Here is a 24,711-nt window from a genome sequence, read left to right as displayed (position 1 = left end):
GAATCCAAAACAGGCTCCAGGCTCTGAGCTTTTAGCATAACAGAGCCCCATGGGGGTGGGGGAGAGCTTGAACTCATGAGCCATAAGATCATGACCTGAGCCAAAGTCAGGTGCTTACCTGACTGAGACACGCAGGCACCCCAGACAAAGATTTTAAAACAACCATGATTAATATGTGAGGGGCTCTAATGGATAAAGTAACAGCATTCAATGACAGATGGAAACAGATGTAAATCCTATGAAAGAACCAAATAGAAATGCTACAGATCAAGTACAACTGTAGCAGAAATGAAGAATGCTTTTGATGAGCTTAGTGTAGACTGGACACAGGTGAGGAAAAAAATCTCTGAGTTAGAAGATATATCAATAGAGGCTTCAAAAATTAAAAAGCAAAGAAAACCGGGACTGAAAAAAAATCAGAACAGAATATATCCAAAGAACTATGAGACAATTACAAAAGATACACAGATGTGTAATGGGATTACCAGGAAAAGAAAGAGAAAGGATCAGAATATTTGAAAGAATAATAAATGACATTCCTGCAAATTAATGACAGACACCAAAGCACGGACGCAGGAAGGTGAGAAAACACCAAACAGAATAATGCCAAAAAATGAAGTCGGTAAGAAGTCATGCATAATTTGAGACAGTGTAGACCGTCCAAATGAGTTCAGCCTCCATCACACCCGTTTCTCCTTTTACAGCTGAGAAAACTGGAAACCATATCTGTTATGTCATATGACTAAATTCTCCAACTTAACTACAGAATTAGAACTAGATACATAAGTCTTTCCTTGGATGGACCCTACACATCACTGTGTATAGAGGATGCCATGTCTTAATGATCAAGTAGATATGGTATTACTAATGTAATCATGGTATTCTACAAATTAAATATTCTTAGTAAAATAGCAAGAGCCTATGGAATACTTCAAGGTGCCATTTCATGACTATGGATTAGTTTTAAGTAATAAATAAAATTTCATGACATTTTTCAAATTGAGTTCACATTTTCTGATTTCATCAAGGTATCATTTGAGACCAAATGTGATTCTACATTAATGCATTTAAATACCTGGGATCATTTTATTTTTAGCAGTCAAATCCTTCATAGATGTATTTGCTAAACAGGACACTGAGTTTGATCTTGCTATTTTTTTTTTCTTTTTCATAAACACACTTGCAGAAGCTAATTATTTTCAATGTTTTCCCTGAAGGACAGATATTTGGTGGTGAGAACGGGCACAGTTTGTTTCTCATTGCTTCCTCTGATAACTCTCCCATGATAACTCTCCCATGCAAACAAGACAGGCTGAGAAACACATAATCATGAGGGCACAAGAATCCATATGTGAGAAATCCTCATTATATTTTGTAAGTGACAAAAAGAAAAGATTTTTTTGGTACGGTAGTACACTGTGACTCTGCTAGCTTTCCAGATTTAATCAAATGGGGTTCATGATGGTGGGAAAATAAGCATCCTTCAAATAAAAAGAATTTAAGTATGACATACACAGAAGGAATTTAGACTTTTGTGGTTTATGAAAATTGCATTTGTGCAATGTATTTTTGGGTATTTTCCAACATAGGAACATTTTAATGTGAACATTAGAAAATTTATGGGGCGCCTGGGTGGCGCAGTCGTTAAGCGTCCGACTTCAGCCAGGTCACGATCTCGCGGTCCGTGAGTTCGAGCCCCGCGTCAGGCTCTGGGCTGATGGCTCGGAGCCTGGAGCCTGTTTCCGATTCTGTGTCTCCCTCTCTCTCTGCCCCTCCCCCGTTCATGCTCTGTCTCTCTCTGTCCCAAAAATAAATAAACGTTGAAAAAAAAAATTTAAAAAAAAAAAGAAAATTTAAATAGCCAAAATGTAATTAGATAAACTTATAATAATAATTTAAAAGTTAAAATTTAATTTTACAAGTGAGGCTTAAATTTGCTCAAAATATCATTCGTGTTCATATGTGGTGAAAATATGTGTTCTATTCTTGTCCAAATCTATAAATGATTAAATTCTCTTTAATCTTTGATTTAATATAATTATATTCTATTGTTATTTGCTTTCAGAATTTGACAACTTTAATTAATGAAATTAAATCATTGTCATTATGAAATTTCATGGAGAATCATTGTTACAATTAAAAGACAATAATCATTTTTCAATTAAAAACTGCAAATAATGAAATTAAGGAAATCGATTGTACTTATATTTTGTATCATATGATACCAGCTAAAAATGATACTAACAAAAATATTTAAGGAAATAAGCATACATTCCACATATATTACTGGATATATTGTACAAAAATAAAGCTAATTAAGTGAACAGAAAAATCTATTTTACATACGTAGGCAAAACAAAGAAACTCACTTATGGAAACAACTCACAACTGAAGAAGTGGTTTGACTGAATGAGCTGATTCAACATGAAAAAAAGGTTCTTGCTGCCTTGTGCAGTCACTACAGAGAATTCTGATTTTGGTACAATGAGAAAATACTAAAGCACAAAAATAAGAATAAATTCCGAAGTTCACATGATACGTACGGTTCACGCTCAAATATGATTCCAACTGCTGTAGATAAACAGTAGTTGTGAAAAATAATGTGTAATTATTTTAATGAGAATAAAATTGTATGCACAGCAATATTTTGTAGCATATCTGAAACACATTTGTAGAAGTATAAATGTGCTGTTGAAAATAATTGGCTTTAAAATATTAATTTCCTTCCCTTATTTCCCTTCCACAATGAACTGAAAAGCCTAAATAGAGTAAAACATATTAAAAATACCTGGTGTTTCCTGAGGTTCTATTATATGCTAAATACCATTCTGTAAGGTCTGTATATTTGATCTCATTTTAATTATCATGATGTAGGTCAGCAGTTAACAAAATGCTGCCTGGAGGCCAATTCAGTTGGCCCCCTGCTTTTGTAAATAGAGTTTTATTGGACCTCCACCTTAATTTGTATTGTCTATAACTACTTTGAGTGATCGTAGAGTTCGGTAGGTGCAACTGATCAATGATTAGCTAAACCGAAAATATTTATTACCTACCCCTTAACAAAAGAAAATAAAAAGTCTGGCAGCTACTAATGTAGTTAGCATGACTTTAATTTTCAATGAAGCTTAATGTCAGGATGGAAGTCATACACTGTAAACCTTGAAGTCAGAAAGGATCCCAATTTTGATTGACTCTAGGTGGTTGTGTTTCTGATATTACACAACCCAAGAGTTCAGAAAATCAACTACACAAGGATAGGATGGCATAGATTTTTTTTTTTTTTTTTAAATCAGTTGTTCATGCATAAATGTCCTGGGGTTTTATTTGACTGAAACTCAAAAAAAAAGTTTATATAATCAAATGCTGAGTTTATAGAGTAGTGGAATACAGCCCCCCAACTTTATTACAAGTACTCCACCACTGTTCAGATACACTATCATATTTATTTCTCAGTACCTCATTCCTTTGTTCTTCCTTCCTTCCAGTTGCAAGTGTCCCTTTTATAATTTAAAGCTATTTCACTGACTCTACTTTGGATCCCCTATTTTCTGACACTCCCAAATCCTTCCTCTGTTTATTAGTCTCTTTCTTCACAGACAACGTTTTTGGTTAAAAAAAAAATGCATTCAATTACGGTGCCTATTTTTTCATCTTTACTCAACTCATTGTGGTCTGGCATCTGTCTCCTTCAATTCACTGAAATGGTTGTGGTCAAGATCCATAAAAATATCCTTATAACTGAGGTCATTAGACACTTTTAGATCCTCATCTAATTTAACTCATTATGTTTTACACTATTGGACACTGCACTGATACTGAAACTGAAATAGTCCATACCTTTGTTTTGTGAAGTCACTCTCTCATTGATCGTCCCTATTTTTCAAGCTACTGCTATTTTCTTTTTTCATTTTTATTTATTTTTGAGAGAGAGACAGAGGGTGAGCAGGGGAGGAGCAGAGAGAGAGAGGCAGACACAGAATCTGACACAGGCTCCAGGCTCTGAGCTGTCAGCACAGGGCCCGATGCAGGGCTTGAACTCATGAACCACAAGATTGTGACCTGAGCCGAAGCTCAATGCTCAACCGACTGAGCCACCAGGAACCCCATAGGTTGCTGCAGTTTTTATCTTCTGAGTGGATCTATTTTTCTCTTGATGCCACAAATGTTAGTGTTGTCAGTATTCCATAGGGGAACTTGTCTTTTTATTCTGTTTATATTTTCCATAAAGAAATAGGAAATATTTAAATTTCTGTTGCTTATGTATTGCTTCTAGTGTCTTTAATGAATATTTGTACAATTAATAAATGTAGAGTTCAGTCCATATTTTCTTCTAAATTCCAGAATGATATATGTAACTGCATTTGCTATGTATTTACCTAATACCCTAAGGCATCTCATGTACATCCCAGTCTAATGACATTTTGGTATTTGTCAAATGTATCTTCTTTTACCCCATGTGCTGTGTTCTCTATCACAGTAGATGTTATTTTCCTCTACTGTGACTCAGGATAGGAATATATCTTAATAACACAGTCAAGTCTGTGTAAAATTATAATAATAAACTATTAATTAAAAAGAGAAATATGCCATCAAACACGTTGTCATGTTACATTTCCTCATTGATGCCGTTGTCCTAAGATGAATAAAAATGACAAAATCAACATTCAAAAGTTGCTTGGGAGCACAAATTCATAGCCAAGTGTTTTTTAGGTCTTTATTCCACTGGGCAAACAACATATGAATAAATATCTGTACAAAACAACTCTAATATCAAAGAAAAAGTACAGGTTAAATAAGTTTCACAAAGATAGTTAAATATTCTAGTTATTTTATTTTATATATTTCATAATACTGATAGGGGAAATGCTCACAATTGCATAAAAATGAAGGATGCCTCAAAATGTTTTAGGATAGTATCTGTAGGACAGTCTCATATATATTATATTGTTATATATCTCTCTATAGGGCCAGATAGATATAGACATATCACAGATTATAACATGGATATAGATCAATGTGTTTAGAGGTATAATCAGACGCTAATAGAGGACAGCATAGCCTAACAGAATAACTAAATAATATACTACTTTTCACACTCTGGCCAATTTGCTTGGGAGAGTTATTCAACCATGAATGTTCTTGATTTTTCAGAGTTGTATCACCACCAATATACTGATAGGGTTGTAGTGACAGTTTGTTGAAAACATCAGATATATAAACTCATATATTATCCAACACAAGATAGGCACTCACACATTGAAGATGATCATTTTAAGAGTTAATATTTGTAAATGATGGGACTATAAATTCAACTATGGCTATAAAATCCTTTTACAGTAGAACTTACATGGTCTGAGTTGGGAAAAAAAATAAACAGATATGGACGATATAATTTCAGGTAGCAATAGAATATAGCAAGCTTGGGAGGGTAGTCCTTGAGAAACCTTTGTTATATATGGTAAGCAGTGATGACTTCTCCAAAGGGCTGAATGTGAGCTCAGATGTAAAGGATATCAGTTCTGGGGAAAGAGTATTTCAGCAGTGGGGCAGCAATAGCAAAGGCTCTGAAATAGGAGGGACGTACAGAAGTTGTGGCTGGAATATACTGAAGGAGGGAGAAGTACACGGAAAATAGTCAAAGATGTAGACAAGAAACAAAGCTCCATAAATATTTTCACATTCCTGTGTGGACAGGGCTTTTTGAGCAATGAGCACTGGAATAAAAGACGATTGAACAACAACTCTTAAGAGAGAGATCTCCAAAGAGATAGTAACTCTTGTCACTCATCAGGGTCACCTGTCTACTTTTCGGAGTAGTAAAGTTGTTGGTTATAGAAAAGATAAAATAACACATATTTTTAAGTAAAGTTGTTGGTTCTAGAAAAGATAAAATAAGACATATTTTTAAGACATATTTAAGACATATTAATCAGCTGGGTGTATGTAATGCCATATATAGATTTATGGAAGATCGTGGCAGGAACAGGTTTGAGAGGGAACTTACACTGACTCACACTATGACAAAAATGTGTATTTTTTAAATGTTAAAATATAGTAATAAAAATGTTTTAAGATGTAAATTCAGGAAATAAAATGTAAAGTTTTAGAAAGGACACCAATCGTGTGTTGAAAGGACATAAATTTCTGAGTTTAGAATTTCCCTACTACTCTAAGCTCTCTGAAATTCTCTAAGCTCTCTCCTCTGGTTTTCCTAGTTTCCATTCATTGGACTTTTACTCACATTGTCCTTTCCTGCCTAGGCTCATAAGGTGATGATTATTTACATCATTTCCCCAGTCTTTATCTTATTCCCTTTCTGAGAAATAATCTTGCAAGTTGAAACTCTTTGCTTTCTCCAAAAACAAAGTCTCAGGTCATGGCACCCACCCCCATAAAATGCCTCCATTATAATCTTTGCAAGAACACCATTGTTCTCTTATTCACTATTAAATGAGAACATCTATTGGCTAAGTTCCTTTTTGGATCCATAGAGGTATTTAAAATAAAAAGCATAATATTATAATTTAAGATGAACTGGTACACAGAAATACAATCTAATTGGAATTAATTTAGACAGTCAATCACAACTCTTGATGCTGCCAACAAGGGCTCAGATTAGCGCCAACATTGATTGTGGTTCTTTTCTGACAATTGTTTTATGGGTATTAAATGGAATGCATAATAGCATTGAGCTCAAAGGAATCCTGCTGCTTTCCTCTTTCAAACAGGACTTACCACTGCTTACTATAAATCTCTGCATCCATTCCTCTTCTAGCTTGTTACAGCATTGATTCAAATCCTTGATTTGTCCTTAGTTGCATCTTGTATAACAATTTATCAACTGTTTTGCTGAGATCTAGATAAAAGACTCCTACTGCCTTTGCCTCATTTACTTCACTACTCACTGCAAACACTTGATCAGATCTCTTGGGCCCTATCCTTCTATATCCTACAATGTTGGCAAACCCCACACTTGATGCTCCTCTCTTGAAAACTTGCATGCTTGTTTATTGTAATTGAAACGCTTACTAGTTGTATCAGTTTCCAGGAGGCTTTTCATTTTTAAAAAAATACAGGCAATTCAACACAAATCATTTTTTCTATTCAGGTTCTCAGAGGGATGACTGAAATAGTATGCTTCAGATTTTTGCATCCTTTTTGCCTATTTTCCCCTCATATCACTGTGAGGACTGCTGGCCCCTCTCTTTCTGAAACTCTGTCTTACACAGGCCCTTTCCATACCATTCTTTAATGATTTTCCTCCTATTTCTCTAACCACTTTCTCTTTTTCTTCCTTGTCTGTTTCTTCCTCCAAAAGTTATTTGAGCCCTGGTGTTCATCAAGGTTTTGTACTCAACTTATTCTCCTACTATATATATATATATATATATATATATATATATATATACACACACATATATATATGTATATATATACACACATATATATATGTATATATATACACACATATATTTTCCCCCCCCACTGGATGATCTAATTTCTTCTTGTCACAAACCCTGTTTACTCCCTTGAAACTTTGTTGTTCACATGTCTGATGGATTTTTCTAACTTGTCTTTCCATAGGAATGTTAAATTCAACATTTCTATAATTAGCCTCATTTTTCACTGTACAATAGCCTGTTCTTTTATTCCCTCTTCATTTAATGTTACTATCTTCTGCCTTGTTTCTCAGTCTAGAAAATTGAGTTATATTAAACCTCTCATTCTCTCTTTCCAAATGCAATTAATCACATCCTACTGATATTTATTGGTAAAAGTTTCTACATTCTGCTTCTTTTTCTTGGAGTTTCTCATATTATTGTATCAGGATTATGTCAAGATTCTCCTATGTATTCTTTCTTGCTATGGCGGGTCCTCTGAAAACCATCTGTACATTACAACTAGACCAATCCATTTCGCATCAACTGTTAAAATCTATCAACTGTTTTCCATATTGTAGGATGAACTTTAAGCTTCTAGCTTTGAGAATACAGTCCTACATATTGCAACCTAAGTATGCAGATACATTTTATATCTCTATCTATCTGAAAATCTCATTTCTGGCCATTTCAATAAGTTACAGTTCCTTTACATATTTGCCAATGCGGATCCTTTTGTCTAGAAACCATTTTCTTCCTCATCTGAACTACACTTTGAATTTCAAATATCAGCTTGGGCTTCCTCTTTAGTAGAAGCAATATGTCTTCTACTCTCTACTCTCATGGCATCCTGGGTACACAACTCCACCTCACTTGTCACCACATGTTGAAATTGACTATTTTAGTGAAACTCCTCCCACTAGTCTGTGAGTTAATGAAATAAGGCTTTAATGCCTTTTTCATCTTTTTGTAACTAGTATTTGGCACAGCATTTGGCTCATGAGAAGTGTTAAGTAGAATTTGCCTGAAGGAAGTTACTTTCTAGAGAATATTTCAGTTTTTACCCTCCTTGAACTTGAAAACATTTAGTACTCTTGACTGTTTTTTATCTTAAAAAAACAATCTCCATTTCCTATAATTCTGCAACTTATTAAGAGTTATCATGCCTCAAAATCTACTCATGCTTTATGATAGATACTTAGGGTATCTATGCTTTCTCTGTTCTCAACTCTACCTTCTTCGTAGGTGACTATATTTAGTTCTATGCATTAATTTAGTATGACTATGTTGACATCTTCTATGATAATACCCTTGGTTCCAGACCTGCATATCCCATTGTCAAAAAACATTTTCATTTAGTCTAATTGACATGTCAAACTCAATATATGCATGTTTAAACTATTATATTCTCTCCAAAATGCATTTCCAGTGGTCAATATTCACGTGATAAAAGTATTCCCACCTAGCTGCTTATGTCAGAACTTGGAATTCATACTCAACTCCCCCCTTTTATGTCACCACTCACCCTTAAGAAATCAATTACCCAAATCTACTGATTCTTTTTCTTAAACTCATCTTAAATCTAATATTTCTTTTCACTTAAGTTACACTCCCTAGACCAAACCACAGTCATCTTTTGTGCAACAACGTGAAAACCTCATAATTAGTACATGTCTATGCTAGCCTCCCTTCAATGCATTCAGAATGTAGTCAGAAACATTGCTTTTTTTAAAGTATAAGAATAATACCCCCCTTACCAATGTCCATATGTAAATCTCTGGGACCTGTGTATATATATTTAATTTTTTTAATGTTTATTTATTTTCATGAGAAAGAGACAGAGAGAGAGAGAGAAGATGGAACATGAGTGGGGGAGGTGCAAAGAGAGAGGGAGACACAGAATCTGCAGCAGGCTCCAGGCTCTGAGCTGTCAGCACAGAGTCCAATGCAGGGCTTGAACTCATGAACCAGGAGATCGTGGCCTGAGCTGAAGTCGGGCGATTAACCAACTGAGCCACCCAAGAGCCCCATGGAACCTGTGTATATTAATTTTCATCACAAAGGGGATGCAAATGGAATTAAGACTGCTAATTAGCTAAGCTTAAAATAGGGAGCTTATTCTGGATTATATGGGTAAACCCAATATAATCACAAGGGTCCTGAAAAGTGGAAGGAATAATCCAAAGGGAGAATCAGAGAGATGACATCATGAGAAAGAATAGGCTTGATGTTACTGCTTGGAAAGTGGAGAAAAATGACCATGAGTCAAGGAAAGCACACAGCCTCTAGAAGCTGGAAAAGACCAGAAAATGACTTATAACCTAGAGCCTCTAGAGAAGAGTTCAGCCCTGTTGACACTTTGATTTTAGTCCAGTAAAGACCTGTGTCAGACTTCTATCCACAGACCCAAAAAATAATACATTTGTATTGTTTTAACCACCAAGCTGGTGGTAATTTGTCACAGCAGCAATTGAGAACTAGGAGACAAATTGGTGCTCCGTCATGTCTTCCTCACATTGTGTCTTCTGTTCTCCGTATTTCATATCCATCCAACTGCTCATTAACTATCAGTTGCTGAACAAAATCGTCTCTGATCCAAATATTTATCCTGTAGCCTCCCAACTCCTGGTGTAAGTTGTCTGACACTTTAGCTAACTACTAGTATTGGTCACGATCTAAATTAACTGATTGTCATGTAATTATATATTAAATCTCTGCCTCTTTTTTTTTATATATTCTGATTTTCATAATTGTATGGTTTTGTGTTCTTTTATAATTAAAAACAAATTTAAGTACTCTCCATGCCCAATGTGGGGCTCAAACTCATAACCCCAAGGTCAACAGTCATTTACTCTTCCCAACTGAGCCAGCAAGGAGCCCTAAGGTCTCTGCCTCCTTAATGAGACTGTGAGTCCAGGAGGCAGATACCCCCCTACAGTCAACTTTTTTTTTTTAATCTTCAGAGCCAGCAGAGTATCATCCACTTAAACAGGCCCTTAATGGATATTTGTTAAATAGGAAATGCATTTATTCATTGTCTTCTGTGTAATATCAGTGTAAAACTTTTGATATGCCATATTTTTTGACTTCTCACAGTATCTCAATAGTATAACTATTATGTCTGTTTTACAGACAAGAAAATTAAAGGCTGAGTAGCTAGAAATTTCTCTATAGGCCATATGATTAGCAATGGCTTAGCCACAAGATGAAATCAAGTCTTTGAATATTCATTTACTGTGTTATTTTAATTATGCACAGTGGTCTTTTGAGAGATGCTACTATGGTCATCAGCAAACAACAATCAGGTCAGCTATCCTGCTTGAATACTGTTAGTATTTGAAGACATCTAGAAACACTAAAAGCTGAAATAAAAATCTATTAACTATCAATTTATATCTGTCACATAGTATGGTACAGAATATAAGTAACCCTGATTAAACACAGTTTGATTTAAAAAAATGAATCAGTGAACAAACTGATGAATGAGTAAACAAATATTTTAGGTGTTTGTCTAACTTTATTTGGAGTAGAAAGAATGTCTGGGTAGAGAAGCCGTGAAATAAATTAAAATCTTAGCAGATAAGTTTTTCAGTTATAGCTTTTTCTGAAGCTAGTCCAATAACGTCTCTCTTCCTCCCTAGTAGTAGTTCTAAGTTTATGGGATAAATAGGGGAAATAAGACCATTATGTCTGAGGATACTACATTGATATTATTATCCTGGACAACAGTGAAAGTGAACTTGAAGTGAACAGTCTGTCTAAATTAACGTGACTCTACTTACGTTAAACTTTATGGAAAAGAAAAGTGCAAGCAAGAGAGATACTTAGCATACATAGTAAAAATATCAAAAAAAGAATAATGATTAAAAATAGAAAAAGAAAGGAAAACAGCAATGTATACTCTCAGTTCAAAACAAATTGAACATTAGTTGATGAGGTTCACTTCCCTTAAGATTCTCAGGGCACATGCAGTGTCCCCACGATGCCCTCTTGCTCTAGTGATTTTATGTTTGGAGCAACGTGACAAAGTTCGTGTTGATTTCCTGATTCAGCTGAAACCCTTTGTGATTCTCTGGTTGCTTGAAGCCAGGTAGAAGTTATAACTGTTTGGAGAACATAATATCCTTTATTAAGTTCCTTCAAGAGTTCATCAAAGTGTGTAGTTGACACGAGCACACATGTAGCTGGCGTGTTATTTGCTCTATTTTTTTTTCCTTATTTCTTGGAAGAAATGCCAAGGCACTATAGCATAAAAGGTTAAAATATGGGTTCATAATTAGACAGGCATTGAAAATAAATCCCACTTCAAAATCCTCTTATCTCAGTTTCCTCGTCTGTTGAATGTGGAGAATAAAAAGACCCACTGCATAGAATTGGTTAGGGAGTAACAAGGTAACGCATACGAAGTTCGGTGTACCGTGTCTGACATATCTTAAGACCCAGATTTATTGAACATGAACTATCATTATTATATCATAATGCTAGTCATGATCTCATTACCAAATATAGAACATTCTAAAAAAGTCCTATTAAAAAATACTTAATGGTTTACTTACCAGTCAAATACTGAAACTCCTTTATAGAGCTTCAGTTTGTACTGTCCTGAACAAAGACTATAATCTTTTTATAGATTCTCAGTGATAGACTAGACACATGGCTGTGACCTCTCTGAAACATATATTATCAGTATCCCTTCAAATAGCCATTTTATGTTTTCTTATTTATGATATAAAGGTTTACTCTCCTATACCCTGCTGAGTGACACGAGGTCTCATCTTCTCTGTCTGGGAATCCTGAGGTGCTGCCTCCACTGCTGATCAAAAAATAAATCTTGGCAAGGTTTTGGGGTTTAGCTAAATATGTAAAAAAAAAAAAAAAGCCTGTAATTTGGATGTGTTAAAGAACGGGGATGGGATGGCTCCTCGCTAGTGAGCACTCTCCTCCTTTCCTGTAAAACAGTGCTAAAAAATTAAAAAAAAATAACTTTTTACATTTTGAATTTGTATTCCTTTATTTTCTATGACTAAATCTTCTCTTTATACATATTCACGTATTCTGAAATAAGAAGAAGCTAAATGGCAAAGCCAATATTCTTGGAGAAAAACTAGTACAAAGCGTTGATATTTCAGTGATCCATTCCAATTTTAGAACCACTCCATCCCATTCGTTTGGTCTTTTGTTCATTTATTCACAAAGATTTATTGAAAACTTACCATGTATTGTTATATTCATTGGAATAAAACTATTAAACCAGATGGAATCCCTGTTACTTGGTTCTTCTGATTTCCGATTATTATTAAATAGAATGACCTTGCTTCTTCTCAAACCACAAAGACAACTGTATTCATGATACAGCGGTTCAATTAAAATACATTAAAAAATTCCTGTGATAACATTAAGCATGATGGGTCAAGTCACCATTTCTTAGAATCTGTTTAATATTTTCTATGTATATTTGACTCTATTAAGATCTTCTCCAAAAAATGTGCTACCATTTAAAAAACAAGGAATCCCAAATATAAACACATGTATTTATTTGTCACATTCTATTTGTCATGAACTAAGTGTTATATAAACTTTGATGTTATTTGACTTATTGCAAAGTAAATGCTTATTATATCTTAAAAGTCTATTTAAAAATTATTTTGAAAGTTAGAGATTTTTTTTCCGCCCTACGAAGAAGTAGCATATTTTGGCTGGGACCAAAAAAAACCCCTATTTCTAGTACCTTTGTTTCCTTTCCATAAATCATTGTTCACAATGGTGAGCCAATTTACTATTAGTGTCATCGATCCTTTCCACTGATCTTACATGACCGTAAAGAATTTTGTCAAAGGCTTTCCAAACATCTAAGTTTAAAATCCTCTTTAACACCCTTCCCACATTTGTCTACCTGGAGTGAAATCCCTGAAGAATTTTACAAAAGTAGTGAGTGATTCCTTTTATTTCCTAAATGTGTGTTGTCTGTTCTTAATCAAGCTGAGCTTTTCAAAGTGGTCCCCATTTGATCTCCAAAAATAGTTTCTGAAAGTTTTCAACATAACAGAAGCTGAAGGAAACTCTCTGAAATGCCTAAGTGTGTTTCCAAGACTGGCCTTCAGTTAGTATTTTGTTTCTGTCATATATTTAAAGGAATGATATCTTTATAGAAAAAAATATATAAAATATTGTAATGCCAAAAGCTACATGCCTTCTTTGAAACTTAAATATATTGGCAAGAAAATTTTTCAAATCTATTAATTGGCTATCATACTGTATTATTTTTTCATTGATGTCAGGGAACAATATATTTTTCTCTCCTATCAGAATATTGGATCTATTCATGCAGTTCTGAATTTTGGTAGCATCTCTAAATGGAGAGGTAGGGAATAGCAATGTTTGTCAAAGGTTTATCTTGAAACTATTAAATTGTTATTATTGTTTCCTAGCAATTCACTGTAAGTCTCCATTTAGTATTGAATATAGACCACAAAAATCCTGTGTGATTTTGTTTTGAAATATCTGATAATAATGTAAAGTTCTAATGACTTCTTTGCTCAGGATAAATGTGTGATTTTGAATGAATGACTAATTTTCCAAACCTCAGATTCCTTCATAAAAACAGGTTGCCAGAAAAATTTAGAAAATGGTGCAAGACAGAGAAAATTAGATCATAAAGAATGTTTGCCTTGAAATCACTGTGTTTTTCCCTGTCCCGTGTGTTATAATGAACTTGGAAGTTCTTTGCAGACATGCAGTCACACCAGGTTCTCAGTTTTCATCTATTCAGAGATTAATCTGATCCCACTGAGGTGTCCCTGTGCCCCACTGCTACTCGAAACTGCCTAAACATATTCTCCAGTTTTTTTTTTTTTTTAAACTCAGTTTTTTGTAACTGCACTGGCGGATTACTTTATTGGATCTCCCCCATCTTGAGGTAACTTTTTTGTATCATATTCTTTATGTTAATAATGACCAAGAACCTGGGCTGGATCAGCCTGGATGGATCATTCAGTTAAGCGTCCACATCTCGATTTCGGCTCAAGTGATGATCTCACAGTTCATGGGATCAAGCCCCACCTCAGGTTCTGCACTAATAGTGTGGAGCCTTTTTTAGATGCTCTCTCTCCTTCTCTCTCTACTCCTCCCCCACTCGCTCTTTATCTCTGTCTCTCAAAAATAAATAAACATAAAAAGAAATGACTGGGGCACCTGGGTGGCTCAGTTAAGCGTCTGATTTCAGCTCAGGTCACGATCTCACGGTTTGTAGGTTCCACCCCGCATCTGGCTCTGTGCTGACACCTGAGTCTGCAGCCTGTTTCAGATTCTGTGTCCCCACTCTCTTTGCCCCTCCACCCATTGCGCACACACTCTCTCTCTCTCAAAAATAAACATTGAAAAAAATTAAAAAAAATTAAAAAGAAAAGACCAAGAGCCTTTCCTCCCATAACTAGCTTGTATTTTCAGCCCTTTTTCAATAAAGTTTGGTTCATTGAATCATAGGTACATACCTGGAGAGAAGAGGCACTGATTAAGCAGCTCTTCATGACATGACGATTTTCCATACTTTCAGCCAGTAATACTAAAATAGATTTTCTATTTAAGAAATTAATCAAGAAATTATTCTACTCCACTTAATCAGCACAATGTTTCAAAAAGGCGATAAAAGAAAATCTGATTTTTTTGTGGGTGGGATTTCTCAATTTAGGGTTCATAGGCACATAGAATTTTCAAAATAGGTTTCATCTGAAAACCACACTTTTGCTAACATTGTATGTAAAATCATAGGCACATGACCTCTTACATTCTCTGGGAAAGAATATTCAGGCTCAAATGAAATTTATCATGGATTTCACAATACACATATGCTTACATACTAATTACCAATTTCTTTTACCTATTATTAAAATGTGTGATTGCATTTAATTATCAACAAAAACTGGGGCGCCTGGGTGGCGCAGTCGGTTAAGCGTCCGACTTCAGCCAGGTCACGATCTCGCGGTCCATGAGTTCGAGCCCCGCGTCGGGCTCTGGCCTGATGGCTCAGAGCCTGGAGCCTGTTTCCGATTCTGTGTCTCCCTCTATCTCTGCCCCTCCCCCGTTCATGCTCTGTGTCTCTCTGTCCCAAAAATAAATAAACGTTGAAAAAAAAAAATTAAATTATCAACAAAAACTGAGAGAAAAGTAAAACAAATATAATTCTACATGTTTCATAAGTAAAAAAGGATTACTGGTAGTCTTGATTAACAAAAGTAAACACAGAGAAGTGGGAGGATCAGATTTTGAATAAGATTTCTGATCTCTGTCCCACCAGCTCATGCTTCCAATTGTTCCAAATACTTATTTGATTTTAAACCCTTACCTTAGGTACTGAAAAAAAAAATCATAATTCATCCAAATTGTTTGACTCTCCCCTACCAGGACACAATCTCATTAGGTCTGTTAATTGCCATATTGACCACTATTTCCCTCAGACATTTCATCACATTCCATTGTTTTCCTTCAGGCATCGACTTTTTTCAAGCCAATCAAAATCTGTGGTTGTCCATCAAGTTTTCCCCAACTTTCAGCTTTAAAATTTCGACCATTTATTCAATTAATCGTATTAGTCTCCTACCAATTGCCTAAGAATTATAGGTAACAAAAAAACAAAACAGGCTAGCTATCTAATCTTGTTCTCTCACATGTCAGTTTGTGAGTCTGTCTACTGAGCTGTAAGGGCATTTAGTATCGTTTTTTCCCCTTTTTCAATGGCTATTTCACTGGATAAGAGTTGAGTTACAGGCAGACACATTTGCCATATCAATGAATAGAGTGAAATGTACTGTTCATTGATTAGAATGCCAGCTTTTACATCCAGAATAAGCAAGTCTTTGGAGAATGACATGGGGAAAGTAGACTAAAAATTACAAAAGTATTCCACACTATTAAAGCTGGACAGGGGGAATTCATACACATGAGAGTGATAATGTGAATTCTAATTCTAACACTAAGGGCAGAAAGTTCAATAAATGAGGCACCCACTTGCCCAGTAACCACCTGTTCCTTTTAGTAGAGGAGCTACAAGGAACTATGGCTCTACCTTTGAAGAAGTCGAACTTTATTATTATCAAATTCTTTCATAAAATTGGAATCCACAACAGATGGTTATTACCTGTTGACTGAAAGCTGAGTGACTAGAAGTTCACTGTGAGGCAGCACAGACATCATTGGTAACTTAAATTGTGAGAAAGTTTTGCTTTACTTTGAGACTAAGTCGCTGTAATTTCCACACATTGGCTCTAGAAAGTAAACCATTTATGCCAACTTGCATGAGTCTAAACAGGTACAAGTCTTTGAGATGATGATTAGTAGACATGCTTTTCTGATAACTCTGGTCATTTTCCTCTTAGGCATTCTGGTGTGTATACTGCTTTCAAATATATTGTAATACCCAGACTGATTATGCTACATTATGCATACCATATGTATATACAGAAGAGTTAAATATAATATCATTTTAATGCCCAGAGTTGATATTATTTTAAAAGATTTCAAAGTTCTTTAAATCAATGATATGGTTTTGGAGTGGTGGGGGTGGGGTGGGGGTCCAGAACCAATAACCAAGAAAGAATTTTTGAGACTTTTTTGGTAAAAAAGGTCATTTTATTAAAACAAGGGGACAAGACCCATGGACAGAAAAAGCTACACTGGGGTTGTGGGGGGTTACTGATTACATACTATGGAGTTGGGGAGGAGAAGCCCAAAGGGAAGTTTCCTGAAGGACTTTCATGAGAACTCATAGGATACTGGAAGCCTAATTATTGTCAAGAGAAGGTTGATTTTCCCTCTAGCAAAGCATTACCATTAAGACAGTTGGGGAGTTCCTGGAGAAATGTTACATTCTATTAGCCTCAAGAATTTGTCAGTGGGCTGCAGATTCCGAGGAAATTCAATTTTATCTAAATTTTCTTCTTACCTTCATTCCCCACATCACTACAGATGGGAGGGTAAAGTTAGAGCTCTAAGAAACTTTTTTTCTTTTGGTAAATTATTAAAACAATTGCAGACTGTTGGAGACTCGTGCCCTGCATGACTATGACCTCTATCAATTAACCATTTGTTTTCCTCTTTCCTTCATTCTTGCCTTCTACTCCTTCATCGCTCTATATAGTCTAGATTTTCTACAGTCAAATAAAACAGCTTTTTCACAAATCTAAGCCAAAATATTATTATTTTATTATTTATAAATATTCTCTTGCACATTTTGATCTGTAGCCTGTTTCTTCTATCATTTTGATTATTACATTTTAATCTATGGTATTAGCTAACTATTTACCAACAAGAAGCAATTGGGGACTTATTAAAAAAAACACCTTATTAGGCAATAAAAATAATATGTAACATTTACTATAAACCAAGCATTTGTATGAGTTATTTTAATTTTTGCAAAAATTTTATAAAATATATACTACCACTATTCCTATTTAAAAGATGGAAAAAGAAGATGCCCGTATACAGGTAACTTGACCAAGGTTATAGCTAAATCACACATCTCTGGCCTACCTCATTGTCTTGAAGCCTGATTCAGTTCTCTTTTCCCATACAATAATTTCAAACTTTTAATACAAGACTCAGTCTCTGATCAAGGAAAAAGACCAATATTAGATCTCCCTCAACAATCTTACAGACATTTTTATATAGACCTGAATTCAATATTTTATTTTTTAAGCAAGATATTAGAATATCCTTCCTCATCTACTGTGTCCTCGTAAGGAATTCCTGGAACATAATCTGCATATAGGTAATATAGGAATGAGTGATAAAATTGCAGGTAAGCATTAGAGCCCATTTTGGCCAATCTATAAGCCAGGTGATCAATAGCATGTGAGCCCTCTTGCATGAAGACTCTTCCCAGGAGTACCATGGAAACTATTTGATAAAGGAAATATTTCAAATTTAAAATAAAGGAATAGGGACTCGGGCAAATATAACAGAGACTAAAATAAAAATACCCACAGAGTGGTATACCATTCAGTGAAAACTGGAAACAAAAAAGTAAAAACAGGCTTACAAGTGTGGGTACACATGTTTTATATTTCTTCAATAGATTAGTCAATTAAAAAATTATATGGGGTGCCTGGGTGGTTCAGTCGGTTAAGCGTCTGACTTCGGCTCAGGTCATGATCTCACGGTTTGTGAGTTTGAGCCCTGCATCGGGCTCTGTGCTGACAGCTCACAGCCTGGATCCTGCTTCAGAATCTGTGTCTCCCTCTCTCTGCCCCTCCCCCACTGTACTCTGTCTCTGTCTCTGTCTCTCTTAAAAATAATAAACATGAAAAAAATTAAAAAAAATTTATAAGCATTCCTAAGGTGCCTGGGTAGCTCAGTCCATTAAGCATTCTACTCTTGATTTCGGCTCAGGTCATGACCTCATGGTCTTTTGGTTTGAGCCCTGCACCAGGCTCTGCACTGATGGTGCTGACCTTGCTTGGGATTCTATCTCCCTCTCTCTCTCTCCCCCTCCCCACTTATGCACACATGTGAGTCCTCTGTCTCTCAAAATAAATAGATAAACTTAAAAAATATATAAGCCCTCTTTATTTAAAGGACTTGAGTTCCATGGCCATAAAATTATATTCCAAATATTTAACAACTGGTAATGATGAGGATTTCCAGATTTAGTTCTGATAAGTAAAGAGCTTTGAATGTGTGGAGCGCCTGGGAGGCTTAAGTCAGTTAAGTGTCTGACTTCAGCTCAGGTCAGGATCTCAAGGTTCCTGAGTCTGAGACCTGTGTTGGGCTCTGAGCTGACAGCTCAGAGCTTGGAGCCTGCTTCAGATTCTGTGTGTGTCCCCCCAACCCCTCTCTCTCTCTGTTCCTCCCTTGGTCACATTATCTCTCTCTCTCTCTGTTTCTCAAAAATAAACATTAAAAAAATTTTCAGAAGAGCTTAGAATGTGTCATCCCTAACCTTATATCAAGAGAATACTAGTTGAACCGAAAACTTTGATTGGATATGTCAGAGAATTGAGGTCACAGGCGTAAGTACTGCCACCAAATACTGAATTAGGTATATTTTGAAAGATATAAAGAGATCCTCAAGATTTGGTTACCTAGAACACAAACTGGTAGACACCGTAAGCTGGTAGAAACACATAAATGGTGATTTGGATCAATTGTTGGAGGATGAGTAGGTCAAAAATGAGAGTAGAAGATCCTGGGGCAGTGTTGGTGTTAAGATACACTGCTTCAGATCTTTGTTCTTTTCACCAGGTTATGATGGAGGGAATGCAGAACTCCTAGAAAGCTCAACACATGACCCTGAGAGAGGGATGGAAAATGTAGCTGTCATAAAAAATACTCTTCTCTGGGGCGCCTGGGTGGCGCAGTCAGTTGAGCGTCCGACTTCAGCCAGGTCACGATCTCACGGTCCGTGGGTTCGAGCCCCGCGTCGGGCTCTGGGCTGATGGCTCAGAGCCTGGAGCCTGTTTCCGATTCTGTGTCTCCCTCTCTCTCTGCCCCTCCCCCGTTCATGCTCTGTCTCTCTCTGTCCCAAAGATGAATAAACGTTGAAAAAAAAAAAAAAATTTAAAGTTGCAATCCATTGTGGATGACACTTAAAAAAAAAAATAATACTCTTCTCCTTTTGTTAAAAAATTTATTAATTGATTTTGAGAGAGAGAGAGAGAGAGAGAGAGCAAGCAGGGGAGGGGCAGAGAGAAAGAGGGAGACAGAGAATCTCAAGCAGGCTCCCCACTGTCAGAACAGAGCCTGATGCAGGGCTCGAACTCACCAACCATGAGATCACGACCTGGGTCAAAACCAAGAGTTGGACGCTTAACTGATTGAGCCGCCCTGGTGTCCTTCAGACTCTTCCCCTTAACAAAAGCCTCATTTCTTCTTTTTAAAAAAATTTTATTTTATATTTGAATCTTTTTAATGTTTAATTAATTAATTAATTAATTTAATTTTTTGAGAAAGAGATAGAGACCAAGCAGGGGAGGGCCAGAGAGAAGACAGAGAATCCCAAGCAGGTTGCACGGTGTCAGCACAGAGCCCGATGTGGACTGCAAACTCACGAACCACAAGATCATGACTTGAGCTGAAATCAAGTATTGGACGCCCCACCCACTGAGCCACTCAGGTGTTCCACAAAGGCTTCATTTCTAGGTAGGAAGGACATCACCGGCTTCATTATCCAAGGTGGGGGAATTAAACTACAATCCAGATCTCTTGTCTCATTTAGTGAAAAAAAAATGAATAAAAGACATTATCAATAGAGGAGAGAACTTCAAGGAAATGGACTGTAGCAGGTGAGGGTTAGAGGACAGGAGAAAATGTGCCAGGGCAAGGCACACCCGGGAGACACAGTCCCAGTAAAACACTGGGAATTAATTAGAATATTTGAGATCATCCCCTTCCTCTATACTCTCCTGCCACACTAACAAACCTCCACTGATAATAATAGGGGCTTATAGCTGAAAGAACTGCAAGACCGACCCTCCCTGGGGAACAGAATACAGAGAAGCCCAAACACAAAAAAGGAGTCAATAAACAAGTGTCTGGAGGAATTTGAAATGTCTGGCAAATATAAACATATCACACATTAAACCTCCCATCCCTTGCCAGATTAACATAAATTCTTGCACTAGAGTTATATTTACTTCATTCCCTATTACCTAATATAACATGTCTGGCTTTCAGTAATAAATTACAAGGGGGGCACCTGGGTGGCTCACTCAGTTAAGCTTCCGACTTTGGCTCAGGTCATGATTTCACAGTTCATGAGTTTGAGTCCCGCATTGGGCTCTGTGCTGCTGGTGCAGAGCCTGCTTGGGATTCTCTCTCTTTCCCTCTGTCTCTCTCTCTGCCTCCCTCCTCTCTCTTTTTCTCAAAATGAATTAATAAATTAAAAAAAATAAAAATAAATAAAATTATAGACTACTGATACAACTTTGTACAAAAAAAATAGTAAACTGTATACTGTAAAAGGGTGGATTTTATGTAAATTACATCTTCATAAGGTTGTTAAAAAACAAAAGGGAAATAAAACTTTCATGTGATGGAATTAATTGCCAGAAGATCTCCTCTGAAAGTTCACAAGGAGATTTTCAGATATATGGAAAATGCTATAGGTCCTGAACTCAGGTCTACCTAGAGAGCACAAGAATACAAGAAAATGAACAAATAAATGTAGTATATATTACTTTGTTTTTTATAATTGATATAACAGATAACTGTACGTGTAAAGCAATAACAATGCAATGGATGTTTATAGCATAGAGATGTGTGCAAAGAATGACAGAAGTATCAAATGGATAGGAAAGACTAATTGGTAATGCCAGATGATAAGGTCACTGGACTACATAGAAAGCAGTATAGTTTCATTTAAGGTAGACTCAGATTATTTTAAGATGTATATTGCAAACCCCAGGGCCATGAAGTTAAAAAAATAAGTGAAAATGACCTATCAAGAAAGATGAAATGGAAATACAAAAGATGCTCAATTAAAACCAGAGAAGGCAGAAAATATATAAAACAAAGAGAACAGATAACAAGTAGGAAACAGTTATGATAGCAAATTGTTTTGGTCTTTGCCAACAATGTGTTTAAATAAACTCTGGTTCATTTTGCAAATATGACAAGTGAATAGTGTATAAGGCAATGTCTTTTAACTTACTAATAAGAAATAACACACTCCAAAGCAGATTTAGATTAATCACACCATTGTTCCAGGCAAGGGACATGAAAGGAATAAAGTTCAAATTCAGTTGATATGTACCTTTACAGGACTTGGTACTTGGAAGAGACAGCTTAGCCAAATGAAAAGGGATGTCCATCTGCTGGTGCAAAATTGGAAGGCCATTGGTGCTAGGGCACATTGCTAGGGAACAGGGGTACTGAGGAAGATGGGCAAGAAAGAATTTTTCCAGGGGTCATTGTCTGGCCTCATCACTGTTAGTAAAAGAGTCACCCGTACCGTGGCAGGAGCTAATTCTCCCAGGGTCCTCAAAGAGATCTTTTAGATCAACAAAGGATAGTCTCTTGCCCCACAATTTTGGATACTCATCACAACTCTCAGGATTTATTATTTGTATGTCTCCTTCTCACAGGTGCTTCTTCCTGTATTTGTGATAAGCCCCCTGTGGAGCCTCTCAGCAGCAGAGCCTTAGGTTCTTATGGGTGAGGACACATGAGATGATGACATCTTGACACAACTTACTTCATCCTTATATCAAAACAACTTTACTTCTAAACATAACGTTGTCCATCTTTGCCATAAACAAGGGGATTGGAAATTCCATCAAACCAACACTTAACAATGTGTCCTGTGATTCCCCATCACTAGTCTCTCATTCACAAACATTCATATATTTCAAGTATGCTTCTTTTGACACACATTCTTTTTTTCTTTTCTAATGTTTGTTTGTTTGTTTGTTTATTTATTTATTTTTGAGACAGAGAGAGACTGTGAGCTGGGGAAAGTCAGAGAAAGAGAGAGACAGAGAATCGCAAGCAGGCTCCCCACCATCAGCACGAAGCCCAATGTGGATTTTGAACTCACAAGTTGTGAAATCACGACCTGAGCCAATACCAAGAGTTGGACACTTAACCCACTGAGCCAGGTGCCCCTTGATGCACATTCTTTTTCACCATACTTTAATGATGTGTTTAAACAACCATATTCCTGGGGCGCCTGGGTGGCTCAATCGGTTAAGTGCCCCACTTCAGCTCAGGTCATGATCTCACCATTTGTGGGTCAAGCCCCTTATTGGGCTCTATGTTAACAGCTCAGGGCCCGGAGACTGCTTAAGATTCTGTGTCTCCTTCTTTCTTTGCCCCTTCCCCACTTGTGCTTTTTCTCTTTCAAAACAATAAACAAACAAACAAACATTAAAAGACACCATATTCCTAATGTTACCAATATAAGCATGATAAAGAACTCTTTAGTGTGGTACCATATCCAATCACCCAACGACCAAAAAAAAGTTAAGCTTGTTAAACCACTCAGTTCAACTTCCTTGACAATTACAGTTCCAAGGACAATTACAGTTCACTTTTATAAAGCTCCAGGGGTACAAACTTGCATAGCACTACCAAGCACGTGTTTGTTTGCCATGACATCAGAATTCAAGGTTGTCTTTAGTTTGGGAAATGCATGTTTTGTGTCTTTTCAACATCTGTGAAGTCATTTTGACTTTATTAGTATCATCTTCCAAATGTTCTTTTACTTATGTTTTCCAATATATGATTTATATTTATTAGATTAATCTCAGGATGTTTGATGTGAAATATTTCCTTGCTTATGTTAATACTTCCTTTATCTTCCATTCAACTCAAACATCTTTTTCCTTCCAGGATCATCTTCATTACCTGTTCTACTTATATCCATCCCAGCATTACATGCTTTTAAAAAATTTTTCCCTTGACTCCAGTAAATTAGGGTGAGATTTGGCTTAGAGAATATTTTCCTGGTCCAATTTCTCATATTATATGTAACAGGGTGAGGAGGCATCAAAGCCATAGTCAGAGGTGTTTGTCCCATAGATATAGACAAAGGTCCAGCAGTAAAAGGGTATTTTGCATTCATCCAACAAACATATCCTTAGGAACATATTGCCCTTTTATCATTAACGTGTTTTCTGAGGGCTGTGGGTTCCACTCTCCCTTTTGATAGTGTGGAATCAATCATAAGAAAGAGTGTGCTATCACAATGTCATGTTTCCTCCTGTAATGCTAACATAACCATTTCATCATTGCCCATGAAATCATAGCCTTTGGAATGGGTGGAGTAAATTTTGACCTAACACTATCAATAACCACTTTAAATCTTAAGTGGTCTAAATATTGGTTACAATAAATTATGAGATTCAATTTTAAAAATGCATAGTACTTTATAAATAAGAAGTGTTAAAATTGCATTTCATTTTCTAAATAAGAAAAACTGTACATAGTGTTAAAATCTGCAACAAATGATAGAAATGGCAGGACAAATTGTCAAATAGGCAAATTACTTGAATAGTTGAAATTTTTGATAATTATTAGAAGTGATGAAATTGTCTTTCTCTTATTTGCTTTTTTTTTTTTTTTTTGCATTTCTTTTTTCCTCTCAATCTCTACCCAAACTATGCTTCTGCCTCAGTCATGATTTAATAGCAACAAAATAAGCTCTTTCAATAACTTCCCTATTGAATAATTGGACACTATGTGACTTCCAAACCTAATAGGTAGAAACTTTTACTTATATATGTTTTTTTTTTTTGAAAAAAAAAAAAAAAAGAATGTTTATTTTTGAGAGAGAGAGTGCAAACAGGGGAAGGACAGAGAAACAGAGACACAGAATCGAAAGCAAGCTCCAGGCTCTGAGCTA

The sequence above is a fragment of the Puma concolor genome, chromosome B1 (genome assembly GCF_028749965.1).
Source record: "Puma concolor isolate L17-30 chromosome B1, mPumCon1.1.hap2, whole genome shotgun sequence".
NCBI classification, from domain to species: domain Eukaryota; kingdom Metazoa; phylum Chordata; class Mammalia; order Carnivora; family Felidae; genus Puma; species Puma concolor.
This window is presented reverse-complemented; position numbering follows the sequence as displayed.